The sequence below is a fragment of the Protomyctophum parallelum genome, assembly GCF_964188405.1.
Source record: "Protomyctophum parallelum genome assembly, chromosome: 20".
NCBI classification, from domain to species: Eukaryota; Metazoa; Chordata; class Actinopteri; order Myctophiformes; family Myctophidae; genus Protomyctophum; species Protomyctophum parallelum.
In genome coordinates this window covers 3,872,046-3,886,289 of record NC_139718.1, presented here as the reverse complement: position 1 = coordinate 3,886,289, position 14,244 = coordinate 3,872,046, and positions in this window count along the sequence as shown.

Here is a 14,244-nt window from a genome sequence, read left to right as displayed (position 1 = left end):
AGGGTCGGATGTTCTCATGAGCCGTTCCCTGAAGTGAAGTGTGTTGTGTTCATTGACTAAGTGCTTGCATTGCTGAGATACCATCGTTGTTCATGTCTGCTAACTGGATAACATCAGGGGGATCTAAAGCTAAGTGCTAACATTGCTATTTGCCACCAGCTAAAGTGCATTTATTTGCTGTTGGAAAGTGACATTTTCTCCCTAACGTAAACCAGAAGACCTGACGACGTGAAGGAAAGGAACGGTGAGTCGGCACGGGTGTGTTGGCAGAGAATGGCCACTTGGCGGCGGTATTTGTGAGTGTACTGACGGGAGTTGACCACAGTGGGTCGCCATGGCACCACTTGATGACTTGAAAAAGGAACGCACCAATGCACAAAGGGACTTTACCAGGAGAGTCAATAAAATAAATGACAGTTTGGACCTGTTAAGTGGAGAAGAGCTACTTAACGAGCAGAGGGGACTTCAGATGGTTTATGATGTGTTCTGGGGCATTAATGATGATTACCTAGATGCACTGGAGGAGAATGCAGACTCCGACCAAAATGAAGTCACTGATGTGAAAGATAAAGGGGAGAGCTGTCGGCAAAAATACAGAAACACCATGCTGCAGCTAAAAAGCACAGTATGGAGAGACATTGTGTCGGACCAGTTCCAGAAGGCCAAAATAAGACTTGATGGTGAATTTGAGAATGCCAAAGGTCTTAAGGGTGAGATCACATCAGATCAGTGTGAAGAGATGTGTGATCGGTTGAATACCACTGCCACAGACCTTGAGTTGATAGGTGACAAGTGGGCCCCTTTTGTCCCCAAGGAGGAGGGTGCTACTTTACGGGAGAGCATGAAGGACTACGACCGTACTTTGAAAGTGCATATCCGAACATTGAGACGCCAAGTGCGCAAAATAGGAAGTGAAGGAAGTGACATTTTTGAGGATACACTAGACCTTACTTCACCTGCTAATGTAGAGCAGGGTAGGGACATGAACCTGAACGCCGACCAAAGCGAGGCGCCAGTCACAGGCGGGGCTTCAGGTGAGCAAGACGACCAGCAGAACGGTGTGCTGGGCGGGGGCGCTGCACTGCTAAATCCCCCAGGCCTGTCACAGATGCCATCACTGCAGGACGTGAACGTCAAGAGAGAAGCAAGGTATACGTCGAGCAGCGGTGGAGTGAGGTGGGCGGGCGCTGGGCCTGGTGTCGTGCCAGGCGCGTCAGTCCCAACAGTAAGAGTGGTGTCGCCAAGGCTGCCGCTGGCTCCTCTGAGTCTTCCAAAGTTTTACGGGGATAGGAGGAACTACATGCGCTGGAGAGAGAACTGGATGAAACTGCAACGCCTAGCTGAGCCATCGTGCTTACCGGAATTGCAGCTTTTCCACCTGCTAGACAGTCTTGACAAAGCGGTAAAAAACGAACTCAGACTGGAGTATTATCGCAATGTGACTGACGTTTTCAATGCGTTAGACGATCGTATGGGGACGCTCTGGATGACCTGACTTACTTGAAGTGTGCCGGGGTTATTAATAACCCGTTGGTGGTCCGTGCGCTTGAGAGCAAATTACCGCATGACCTGCAGACACGGTGGCTTGTGTTTCAGTCCGATCCATTGAACCGGATCTCTACATTGAATCGGTTTAGTGGACTGTGTTTCAGTCCGATCCATTGAACCGGATCTCTACATTGAACCGCTTTAGTGGACTGTGTTTCAGTCCGATCCATTGAACCGGATCTCTACATTGAACCGCTTTAGTGGACTGTGTTTCAGTCCGATCCATTGAACCGGATCTCTACATTGAACCGGTTTAGTGGACCTTGTGTTTCAGTCCGATCCATTGAACCGGATCTCTACATTGAACCGGTTTAGTGGACTGTTGTGTTTCAGTCCGATCCGTTGAACCGGATCTCTACATTGAACCGGTTTAGTGGACTGTTGTGTTTCAGTCCGATCCGTTGAACCGGATCTCTACATTGAACCGGTTTAGTGGACTGTTGTTCAGTCGGATCCGTTGAACCGGATCTTTACATTGAACCGGTTTAGTGGACTGTTGTTCAGTCCGATCCGTTGAACCGGATCTCTACATTGAACCGGTTTAGTGGACTGTTGCACTTTCTTCGGTGTCAAAAGACAGTCCTTTCACGGCAGGAGCAACTGCCGGCTAAGCGGCCGGACAACGCCAGGGCGAGTGAGCCACAGCCTCGCAGTAAGAAGACGGGAGACAAAGCACAAGAACGGCGGGCATTCACCAAGGCAACAGTGAGTGGGGAGAAGGACAGCTCGTCGCGGGGCTCCTGTGTAGCTTGTGGAGAGGAAGGACATTCAACGCAGTTGTATCGTGCAAAACATTTCGTAAGGCCAGTGCTCCTGACAGAAGAGCTTATGCAAAGAAGGTGAAGGCATGTCTGAAGTGTTTGCATCCCCATGAGGGGACGTGTTGGAGGAACCTTTTGTCCAGAAACGACGAGTGCAAAAAGGGGGATGATCCTTCGGATCACCACTTCCTTTTGTGCTTGAAACCACGGCCCGTCAAAGACACTATTTCCAGTGACGATGTGAGTGATGGTGCAAGAGGGGGGCCCAGAGTGGATGAGGACAGAGAGCCTCGGAGCTCAGCTGCACAGCAGGACAGTGTCTCCGAGAAGATCAGCTCACTGGAGAAACAGTTGGCTGAACTCAGGCAGGCTCACACGCATCAGGTGAAGACAACTGTCTGTGTGGGGACAAGGGGGCCAAAAGTACACCCGGTCCTCATGATGTTAATCAACGCCGAAACCATGCGATGAGACGGGATCGGAACGTTGATTGATTTAGCGTCCGATACCAACTATATAACGCACCAGGCTGCAGAGAGGCTGGGGTTATATGGGGAACCTGTCACACTAGCTGTACATGGTGTGGCTGGGATGAAGACTACAGTGAAAACGAGGAAGTACACTGTGGAGTTGAATGTGGCAACAAGAAAAGGGTCTCGCCCAGTTCACAAGATGGACTGCTATGGACTAGATGAGATTGCCAGGATCGGTTATGCAGTGGATGTGAGGCGTCTGGAGAAGCTCAAGCGTCCACATAAAGTGGAACTGCTCATCAGTGCCAGTGAGGGTCGCCTCGCTCCTCAGCGTTTGAGGAGGCGTGGTGATTTAGTCCTGTGGGACGGCCCTTTGGGGAAAACGGTTACAGGCGTGCATCCTGACCTGACTGAGGACGTGGAGGTGACGGCACAGGTGGCTACACATTGTGCTCTGACTCTGAGAGCGGAGACTGTGCGTGTGGAAAGACCTGTTAGCTGTCCAAAGCAGAGCTGTGGAGAAGGCTCGACCTGTGGGGAAGTCTCGACTGCTGCCTGCATAATTGAGGAGAAGAGCGTCGTAACGGACGGCTCGTACGTGGATGACCTGCTCCTTTCCCACAATGTCCCCGAGAGACTGAATGACATTTTGGCGGGGGTCAAGACCATTCTGGCCACTGGGGGGTTTCAACTGAAGCTTTGGGTGCGGTCTGGCCAAAGTGGGAGGCAGGGAGTCGGCGAGAGCAAGCGAGAGACTGTCTTATTGCCAAACCAGATGCGTGAGGAGGACAACAAGGCAGTTGGGGTTGGTTACCACGTGGGGGAGGACAACCTCTACCTCATGGTGGCAATCAATTTCTCGGCACGGAAGAGGAAACTGCGCACAGGGCTTGACCTCACCGTGGACGAAGTGGAAAGGGAGACACCAGACCCTCTTACTCGTCGTGAGCTACTGAGTCAGGTGGCTGGGTTGTATGACCCTCTTGGTCTTGCAACGCCTCTCAAGCAGAAGGGTGTCGTTCTGGTGAGGAGAGCGTTTCAAGAAGCTGGAACGTTGATGAAGGACACCTGGGATAAGCCTCTTTCTGACGAGCTTAAAGAGTTTAAAGAGTACGCTCGGTCTGTCAGGTTTCCCAGGTCCACTCCACCTGGCTGGGTGGGTAAGCCCTGGGGAATCACCTTCTCTGACAGAAGTTCAGAGTCGTATGGAGCAGTGCTTTACTTGCACTGGAAGACAGCACCAGTGGAGGAGTGGCCAATGAAGTCCGCTGCGGAGGTGGCTGCTGGGTCAATGGAGGCTGTTGGAGCGCCGCAAAGGAAGGCGTTTACTGCTGTCACTACTAGGGCTCAGGCTAAGCGCCAGGGTCCTACGTCAGGTAGTAATGGTGACTCTGACTCGTCTCCAGGCGGTGATGGGAGGTCTTCGCCGATCAACGACGGTGGTACACCAGCTGCTGCTGATGTGGAGTCTGGGTCGGACTTAGATGAAGAACCTGCGGTGATGTCTATTGACTGGACGAAGAAGCTGTGGGGGTCGGCTCTCATTGACCATGTGGACTTGATGTGTAGTAGCACGCTAACCAAGCTCTGCGGGGCGGTGGGCTACTGGCGCCGACTAATAAAGAATTTGATGGATCAGTTTTGGAGGCGGTGGAGTCAGTTGGCGGGGCCTCAACTGTTCGTGCGGCGGAAGTGGCACGTTCCAGTCCGGAACGTTGCTGTCGGCGACCTGGTGTGGATGGCGGATCAAAACGCCCTTCGTGGACGGGGTCGAGTCGAGTCGAGGAGGTGTTTCCGGATGGCCAGGGCGTCGTGCGGGATGTCGTGGTGCGGACGTGTCCGTGTCAACCAATCAGCTGGTCGCAGGTGCGGAAAGACGGAGCGTCGGGGCCATCGACCTTGCTCCGGAGAGATGTGAGGCGGCTGGTGGTCCTAATTCCAGTGGAGGACCAACAACAAAGTCCTCACTGAGAAATACCCAAACAAAAGACTATTTGACTTTGTGTGTGTTTCCTTTCAGTGAGTGGGTGTTTCTCTGTGAGGTGGCTGAGAGTGGGTATATCTGCTCTCCGTTAAGGAGTTAGGTCATCGTACTGAACTCCTTTAGTTAGTTTTATACTTACTGATGATTGCGTGTTGGATTTGTTTCTTTAACTATTTTCTCTTTTTTTTCTGTGGGTGAACTGTTTAAGACTTGCTTATTTTTTACGTGTGCCAATTTAAGTAAATATTCGGAGCTAGGGTTGTGTGACCTACTTCGTTCGTGTCACTCGTAGGTCAAGTGTGCGGTTTTCCTATTGAAATTATAGATGTTGGCTATGTGTGGACCAGTGATGCACTCTAGGGGTGAGAAAGGGCATCACAACAACGTCATTTTGGTACTGTTGATGTGCGCATGCACGAAGACCCGTGGTTCTATTCTATTCTATTTGTGTCGCTGTGAGCCTCGACGGTATGTCGGTATGTATATAAATGTGCCTGTAAATGTTGTTATTGTGATATTATGATCCTTATTGTACTCATTATATAGTGTATTTAGTTGCTTGTATGTTCTGCGGTTGAAGTTGTGTTTTGTGTATTCTTTCTATTGCAGTAAAATTACCTGCTGCTACTACACTGCTATTACTACAACCAAACCAATGCTAGTAGAGGATCACGCATCGTGCGGACTGGCCTAGTCTAGATCATACATCAAAGTTTAGATTAGTGTATGTGTGTCCGTGTATGAGTGTGTAATGTGTGTTATTTTCTATATAAAGAGAACAAAATCCATCTTCAGTGTGGTTTGAGTGTTATTGAAAAGTGGAGTAATTGCACAGTAAGGTCGGTTTCCAGCGAGCCTTTTCAGAGGGAAATCACTTGTCAAATCTCTAGATAAAGTGATATCTGAAGACGGTCAGTGGGGTCACATACGTTGCATGGCCCATACTCTGCAACTAGCCGTGCACGAGGGAGTGTTGGCTCAACGCAGCGTAAAAGATACTGTGGCCATAGCCAGAAGAATTGTAGGCCATTTCAAGCATTCTCAACTGGCCTATTCACGCTTGAAGACGATACAGCATGAGCTTGGTGTACCAATGAAACGGTTCCAACAAGATGTGAGTACACGGTGGGATAGTACTTATTACATGCTAGACAGCCTCCTTTCCCAAAAGCGAGTCTTGGCTACATACAGCGCCGATAATGATCTCCCCGCATCATTCACTCCAGACCAGTGGGTGTTAATACAGAACATTATCTCTATTCTTGCCCCATTTGAAGAGATGACTAGGGCCATTAGCAAAGCTGACGCCTCGGTCGCAGACGTCGTACCCCAGATTGAGGCTCTAAAGCGCCTTCTCCACCAAGAACTTGCAACGGACCGTGGGGTAAAAACTGTGAAACGTACAGTCTTGGAGTCTGTCAACACACGTTTTGCTGCTATCTACTCTGATCCCCTGTACTGCATTGCGACTGTACTTGCCCCGCGATATAAAGACAGTTTTTTTTGATGCGGGTAAAAAGCAGAGCGCACGAAACATGGTCCAGGCTGCGTTGGATAAAGAGAGCAGCCTATCGCAGATCAGCCTGCAGACGAAGACGAGGCAGCCACGAACAGCACAGAAACAATAACTCGTCTCTCTACACCAGAGGAGGAGGAGGAGGAGAGACCGGGGGGGAAACCACCTTCCTTGGCTGATATGTTTAAAGAGATCCTGGAAGAGAACACAACCCCAAATAGGAGGTAAGCTACTCTGTTCTGACTTACTTATTTAATATTTATTTGTTCTGGTTTACTTATTTACTGTAGGCCCACTGAACATATTCAGTAGTAGTAGTAGTATTATGCTCTCAATCTTGTAAATGTTTTGACATGTCGGATGATTTTATTTGCATGTTTAAATCAATTTGACTCATGTCCATTATGCACTCCACTGTCCCTATTTAAAATAAACTAAAATAAACCTCATCCTTCTTGTTCTCTCAAACCACTCCAGGGAGGTGACAAGCTCAACTGCTCAACAGTTGGATGACTATCTCTCTGAAAAGGCCGCCGCCGTAGTAGAGGACGTGCCAGTGGATCCTCTTGGATACTGGAGAGAGAACAAAAGAACGCTTTCCTGACCTGGCCAAGGTGGCACGCAAGTATTTGTGTGCTCCGTGCACAAGCACTGACAGTGAGAGACTGTTCAGTGCTGCAGCTCATGTGCTTGATGCGAAGAGGAACAGACTCATGTGTGATAAAGCAGAGAAGCCGCTGTTCATAAAAAAAACCCATACCACTGTTCCTTAAGAAGTAGGCAACGCTGGCTTTTAATTAGCCTTAACATACAATTTTCATTGTGAGCTATAATTCACTCAGGTTATCAGTAGGGAAAAAACAGCATCACAGTAGCCTACAGAGTTCAATATTGTACTTTACTACTTTTGGTATCTAAATGATACAATGTTTGCTTATGAGGACATCACATTAGTGATTTATTTTCTCCATTTGTACTGTATCTACTCCAGTTTTCACTTCATGTATCTACCGGTAAATGATACAATGTTTACTACTTGCTTATGAGGACATCACATTAGTGATTTATTTTCTCCATTTGTACTGTATCTACTCCAGTTTTCACTTTATGTATCTAAATGATACAATGTTTATTTGCACATGTCATTTGTAAATAATATACATTCATGTGGTCTGGATGTATTTATCCAGTTACTTTGAAGTTTGAACATCTGTATGTGCATTAATTTGTTGTTGTTGAAGGCCTGGCTGTTACAGTCTGTTTGCACTATGTTGTTGTAGGCCTGGACAATTATTTATGCCGTTTTATAGCAACATTGCATAGCATGTTGTATACCGTTATGTCACGTGCATTCATTTATTGTTGTGTTGTCAATGTTGTTGAAGGCCTGGCTGTTACAGTCTTTATTTGCACTATTTTGTTTTTGTTGTAGGCCTAGACAATTCTTTATGCAGTTTTATATCAACATTGTTCTGAATGCACTAGTCCAGTAACTTTGTTACAACATGTGCATTTTCTGTTCTCTGTAGTTATGCTACAGAGAACGAGAATGCACTTTTTGTTGTGTGCAAAGAAAACACCATTAATTAATTATTTACCTGCCATTTTTATAGCAACTGTTTGCAATTGGTTGTATTTAAAGTACAGAGAAAACGCACCACTTTGTGTGAAAAGAAAATGCCAGGTCCATTAATTCTTCACCTGCCATTTTTATAGCAACTTTGTTCTGATTGCAATTTTTTGTACTTAACCCATTTTGACCTGAGATCAGATTTAAAAAAAATGTCTTCTAAATCCTGACAGTTTTCTTCGATTTTTCAAAAATAGCAGATCTACAAGCTCTCTATTTTTCAATAGCTAAAGCATAACATGATAACACCAAAAGGGGTTCCCGCCCAAAATGGGTAAAGTACAGAGAAAATGCACTTTGTTGTACAGTGCAAAGAATCATTGTCTGGAATTTTAATGTACATGCAATGAATTAATTCAAAAGTGCTGAATAAATGTTTTATGGACCCATAAGTGTTTATTATTTAAAGGGATTGTGACATAAAAAAAATAATAATTTTGGAATTTGGAATTGTTCTTATTTTTTTTAGGTTTTCTAATCTCAATTGCACCCAAAAAACATTTTTAACATTCAGTAGATTTTCTGTGATCTGGGGTTTTCTGGCTCAAACAGGTGCTCTGATTTGCCGGCAGTAAGTGATGCAAGATCCTGCAAATCCCATATTATGTCAATGGGATTTGCCAGCAGATGTCACTGTTTTCACTGTGTTGCCTGTTTTCATTGTAGTTTAAAAGGCTTCCAAACCCCAAAGAAAACTTCAGACCACAGAAAATCCACTGAATGTTCAAAGTTCAGGTTTTTTGGGTGTAATTGAGGTCATAAAACCTAAAAGAAAAAAAGAAAAATAAATGAAAATGAATGTCATAAAACCTTTAAGTTAGGTTTTGCCATAATCATGTTTTGCCATAATCAGGTAGCTTCGGTTTTTGGCCAACTGTTTCCTATATTTGTTTAAAATACTTTATTGCTTAAAAACAAGAATTGTTGAAGAAAGCTAATTGTTTAAAGAATATTATGCTTTGATTGTTTGGCAATGTTGTTAACCTTATTTGTCTCTGTTTGAAGGTTTACAACCTGATTCAAGAAGCCAACTAATCACCAATGAAACCAACAGCATGAAAGAGTTGGATAAATAAAAGTGGATTGAGTTGGGAAACTGAGTTGTGTCCTTGTCCTTTGGAGTGAACTAGGAAAGAACTTTACACTCACTCCTCAGTTCATTATAACATATTAAATAAATAAACTCACTCCTCAGTTCATTATAACATATTAAATAAATAAACTCACTCCTCAGTTCATTATAACATATTAAATAAATAAACTCACTCCTCAGTTCATTATAACATATTAAATAAATAAACTCACTCCTCAGTTCATTATAACATATTAAATAAATAAACTCACTCCTCAGTTCATTATAACATATTAAATAAATAAACTCACTCCTCAGTTCATTATAACATAATGTATAATAAATAAACTCACTTATCAGATCCAGTACTTGGTTGTCAGTAGAAGTCAGGTGTGTTTCTACGCTGGACAGCTGAGCAGCATGAGCTGAAATCAACACAAGATTACCATTAATCAATTCAATCATTGATAATAGTTGTTACATAATTAATCACAATTATTAGATGTAGTTTAATGTGCTGGATTGTATGATAAATACAGTAAATTACATTATCTATTCTCTGAGCTAATCTGGATGAATGAACACTCAGACAAGTCCTCCATCGTCACTTCATTCACACGCACACGCACACGCACACGCACACGCACACGCACACGCACACGCACACACACCTTCACATATCGATGGAGGAGGAAACCATGCAAGGCACCAACCTGCACATAAGGAGCAATTTCTTGCTCAAGGACACTTCGACACTAACTCTGGAGGAGCCCACAGGGATCAAACCGGGGATCAAGCTTTTCTACCGGCCACTCTACCGCTGAGTCACTGCTGCCCCCAATTTAATCACCTTCACTTTCTTTCTCCAAGTCTGCAACCTGGACCTCTGTAGCATCGAGCCTGGTCTGGAACTCTGCAACCTGGACCTCTGTAGCATCGAGCCTGGTCTGGAACTCTGCAACCTGGACCTCTGTGGCACCCAGTCTGGTCTGGAACTCTGCAACCTGGACCTCTGTAGCATCCAGCCTGGTCTGGAACTCTGCAACCTGGACCTCTGTAGCATCGAACCTGGTCTCTGTGGCATCCAGTCTGGTCTCTGTCGCGTTCAGCCTGGTCTGGAACTCTGCAATCTGGGACTCACTCTTACTCACTTTGGCAGCCATTACTGAAAACAATATCACAGAGAGATAAATGTATGTTAAAACTCATTCTGTGCCACTGACCAATAAATACGTCTGTGAGATGGAGGATGACCGATTTAAGAAGTCACACCTGGCCTGAGTCAAACTACAACTGGACTCTGCACACCTGTTGTGCATGGACTTGATCAAGGCACAACAGGATAAATCAGTCACCCTCCATCTCACAACGTAATTTGTTCAATTCTGTTGAATAAGATATATGGAGTCATCTTGTCGTCTGCATTCATTCCTCCAGCAGCTAAATGTTAAAGTTAAAGTCATCTTGTCGTCTGCATTCATTCCACCAGCAGCTAAATGTTAAAGTTAAAGTCATCTTGCCGTCTGCATTCATTCCACCAGCTTAAATGTTAAAGTTAAAGTCATCTTGTCGTCTGCATTCATTCCACCAGCAGCTAAATGTTAAAGTCAAAGTCATCTTGTCGTCTGCATTCATTCCTCCAGCAGCTAAATGTTAAAGTTAAAGTCATCTTGCCGTCTGCATTCATTCCTCCAGCAGCTAAATGTTAAAGTTAAAGTAATCTTGTCGTCTGCATTCATTCCTCCAGCAGCTAAATGTTAAAGTCAAAGTCATCTTGCCGTCTGCATTCATTCCTCCAGCAGCTAAATGTTAAAGTCAAAGTCATCTTGTCGTCTGCATTCATTCCACCAGCAGCTAAATGTTAAAGTTAAAGTCATCTTGCCGTCTGCATTCATTCCTCCAGCAGCTAAATGTTAAAGTTAAAGTAATCTTGTCGTCTGCATTCATTCCTCCAGCAGCTAAATGTTAAAGTCAAAGTCATCTTGTCGTCTGCATTCATTCCTCCAGCAGCTAAATGTTAAAGTCAAAGTCATCTTGCCGTCTGCATTCATTCCTCCAGCAGCTAAATGTTAAAGTTAAAGTAATCTTGTCGTCTGCATTCATTCCTCCAGCAGCAACAATCCCTTTTGATGAAAACAAGCTTCATTCACGGCCCATACAGCGCCGTCGCTACACATATACGCACAAGATGAACTATGTGTAGGGCAACACGCCGAGGGTGGCAGTGCAAACATTATGCGTAGGGCAAGTTGGACATCCAAATCAGTCGTCCCTGGGCCCAGAACGAAAGCGTTGATGTTTCACGCTTACAAAATGTTTCAGAATGTTTCGGGTGAATTTAACCACTAAGATTGCGATTATGATTTTACACAACCGCTTTTTTTTTTTTTTTGGGGGGGGGGGGGGGGGGGGTTGAGGGGCTAGACCAGCGTATGTTCTCCCCACATCAACGGGTTCAAATTACCTTCACTTTGTTTCTCCAATACTTCAACCTGGACCTCTGTGGCACCCAGTCTGGTCTCTGTGGCACCCAGTCTGGTCTCTGTGGCACCCAGCCTGCTCTGGTGGTCTTCAACGTAGACCTCGGTGGCCTCCAGTCTGGTCTCTGTCGCGTTCAGCCTGGTCTGGAACTCTGCAACCTGGGACTCACTCTCACTCACTTTGGCAGCCATTTCTGAAAACAATATCACAGAGAGATAAATGTATGTTAATTGAGACTACTATATGAACAGGGCCTTCTGCTCAGCTGCTCCTCGGCTGTGGAATGCCCTCCCCCCGACCACCTGAGGGCGCCACAGTACAAATGTAGACCAGATCCTTACCTCTCACTAAGCTCCTCTGCTCCTGGACTTCTGCCTCCATGTGGCTGAGATGAACCCGTTGTTCCACCACGGTGTCTCTGAGCTCCTTGGCTTCTTCCTCGCTGGCTGACACCCTTTAGTTAGGGAGAGTTAGAGAAAGACAAATAAAATGCTTATTATAGCTGTCTTCACAAATGAGTTCATAAAGGTCTACTATATTTTACAGCAGCTACCAACAGGCTACCAGCAGGCTACCAACAGGCTAGCAGCAGGCTAGCAACAGGCTAGCAGAAGGCTAGCAACAGGCTAGCAGAAGGCTAGCAACAGGCTACCGACAGGCTAGCAGCAGGCTAGCAACAGGCTACCAACAGGCTAGCAGCAGGCTAGCAACAGGCTAGCAGAAGGCTAGCAACAGGCTAGCAGAAGGCTAGCAACAGGCTACCGACAGGCTAGCAGCAGGCTAGCAACAGGCTACCAACAGGCTAGCAGCAGGCTAGCAACAGGCTAGCAGAAGGCTAGCAACAGGCTAGCAGAAGGCTAGCAACAGGCTAGCAGAAGGCTAGCAACAGGCTACCAACGGGCTAGCAACAGGCTAGCAGAAGGCTAGCAACAGGCCAGCAGCAGGCTACCAACAGGCTAGCAACAGGCTAGCAGCAGGCTAGCAAAAGGCTAGCAACAGGCTAGCAGCAGGCTACCAACAGGCTAGCAGAAGGCTAGCAGAAGGCTAGCAACAGGCTAGCAGAAGGCTAGAAACAGGCTACCAACATAGTTTTTTTTGTCCAGCTCATGAATGTAGCCTGTGATAGTGTGATTAGTGAGTAACAAGTAAGAAGAAAACAAAAACAATCTTAACCCATGGTGCATGAATGCCCCACCAATATTGTGTCGGGTGGGTCCATCATAGATCTACGATGAACCCACCCGACACAATAGTGGTGGTCCCCAGGCTGCTGCTAGTCAGAATGGTGGTCCCTGGATCAAAACCAGTTGAAAACCCCTGACCTAAGGTATCAAAAATATAAGTTACTGAACAACCACCTAAGGTATCAAAAATATAACCACCTAAGTCCTAAGGTATCAAAAATATAACCACCTAAGTCCTAAGGTATCAAAAATATAACCACCTAAGTCCTAAGGTATCAACAAATCACACCTGTGTGAACCGAGTAGTGCAACTCCCCTCTCTCCCCCCCATCCTCCTCCTCTCTCTCTCTCTCTCTCTCTCTCTCTCTCTCTCTCTCTCTCTCTCTCTTTAGCAGGCAACAGTCTGTCAGCACTCTCTCTCTCTCTGTTTCTGCATGGCACAACAGCACCCCTACTGGTACGCATACTGGTGCTCATTAACACATACATACATACATACATACATACATACATACATACATACATACATACATACATACATACATTCATACACACGTACATACATACATACATTGGTGTACACGGACATTGCTGGTTGTAGGAGTGGTTGCACCACTCAAAAATAGAACACAGAGTAACAGAACATTTAGACCAAAATATGAAACCATCGTTCTACAAAAGTATAAATTAAGGTATAGAACTGCTAAACCATAGAATGTGCATTCACTGACACTGTATCACGATATATACTATCTCTGAAAAAGCATATACGCCTGATAACAAGCTTATTGAGTACCCGTTATCAATAAGCTTTGGGCTTATCAAGCCTGTTATGGAGCGTAGCGGTCCATGACGTCATGTTTAAACAACCAAGACAAGAGGCGATCAATAAATAAATGTAATCATCCACGCTGGCACAAACATGTCGCTCTAAAAAGTCTATTGATACAAATTCCAACCAACGCTGCCCGGGGAAACATGACACTTTTAAAGTGACTGTACCCATATTAACCAGTTAACAGTTTCTTATATTATTGCATTGGTAAAAAAATAAAAAGGTCACTTGCTTCCGTCTGTTAGAAAAGTACTGTAGGCTCTGAAGGCTATAGTAAAAGATAGTGGTTCTGTTCAGAATGTCTTGTCTCGCGTCATTCCACAAGATAATAGAAAATGCTCGATAGTGGGCTCGATAAGAACCCGGCTCGATAAGCCTGATCGATAAGGTGATCGTGATCAATAATTATTAACAAGCTCAGACATATCAATCTAATCCAAGCAAACTCAAACTGCAGCTGGAAGCATATACCATTACCAACCATTATACAGACAGAATGTACACAACTTCACCCTGTTTAAGTAGCATCTTAAACTAGGGGGTTTACTTGACTCAATTCAATTAAATTCACAAAACGTGATGAGGACATCCAATTTGGAAAAGTAGGCTATATCTACGGCCGTTTTTTTTTTTTGGTCAAAAAACAAATGCTTTGCAATGAATTCTGAATCATGGAAACAGCCCTATAGTTGGAACATGCTACTTGAAACAGAATGACACTTAAATAAATACATTTACCTAAATTATAATATTAAAAAAA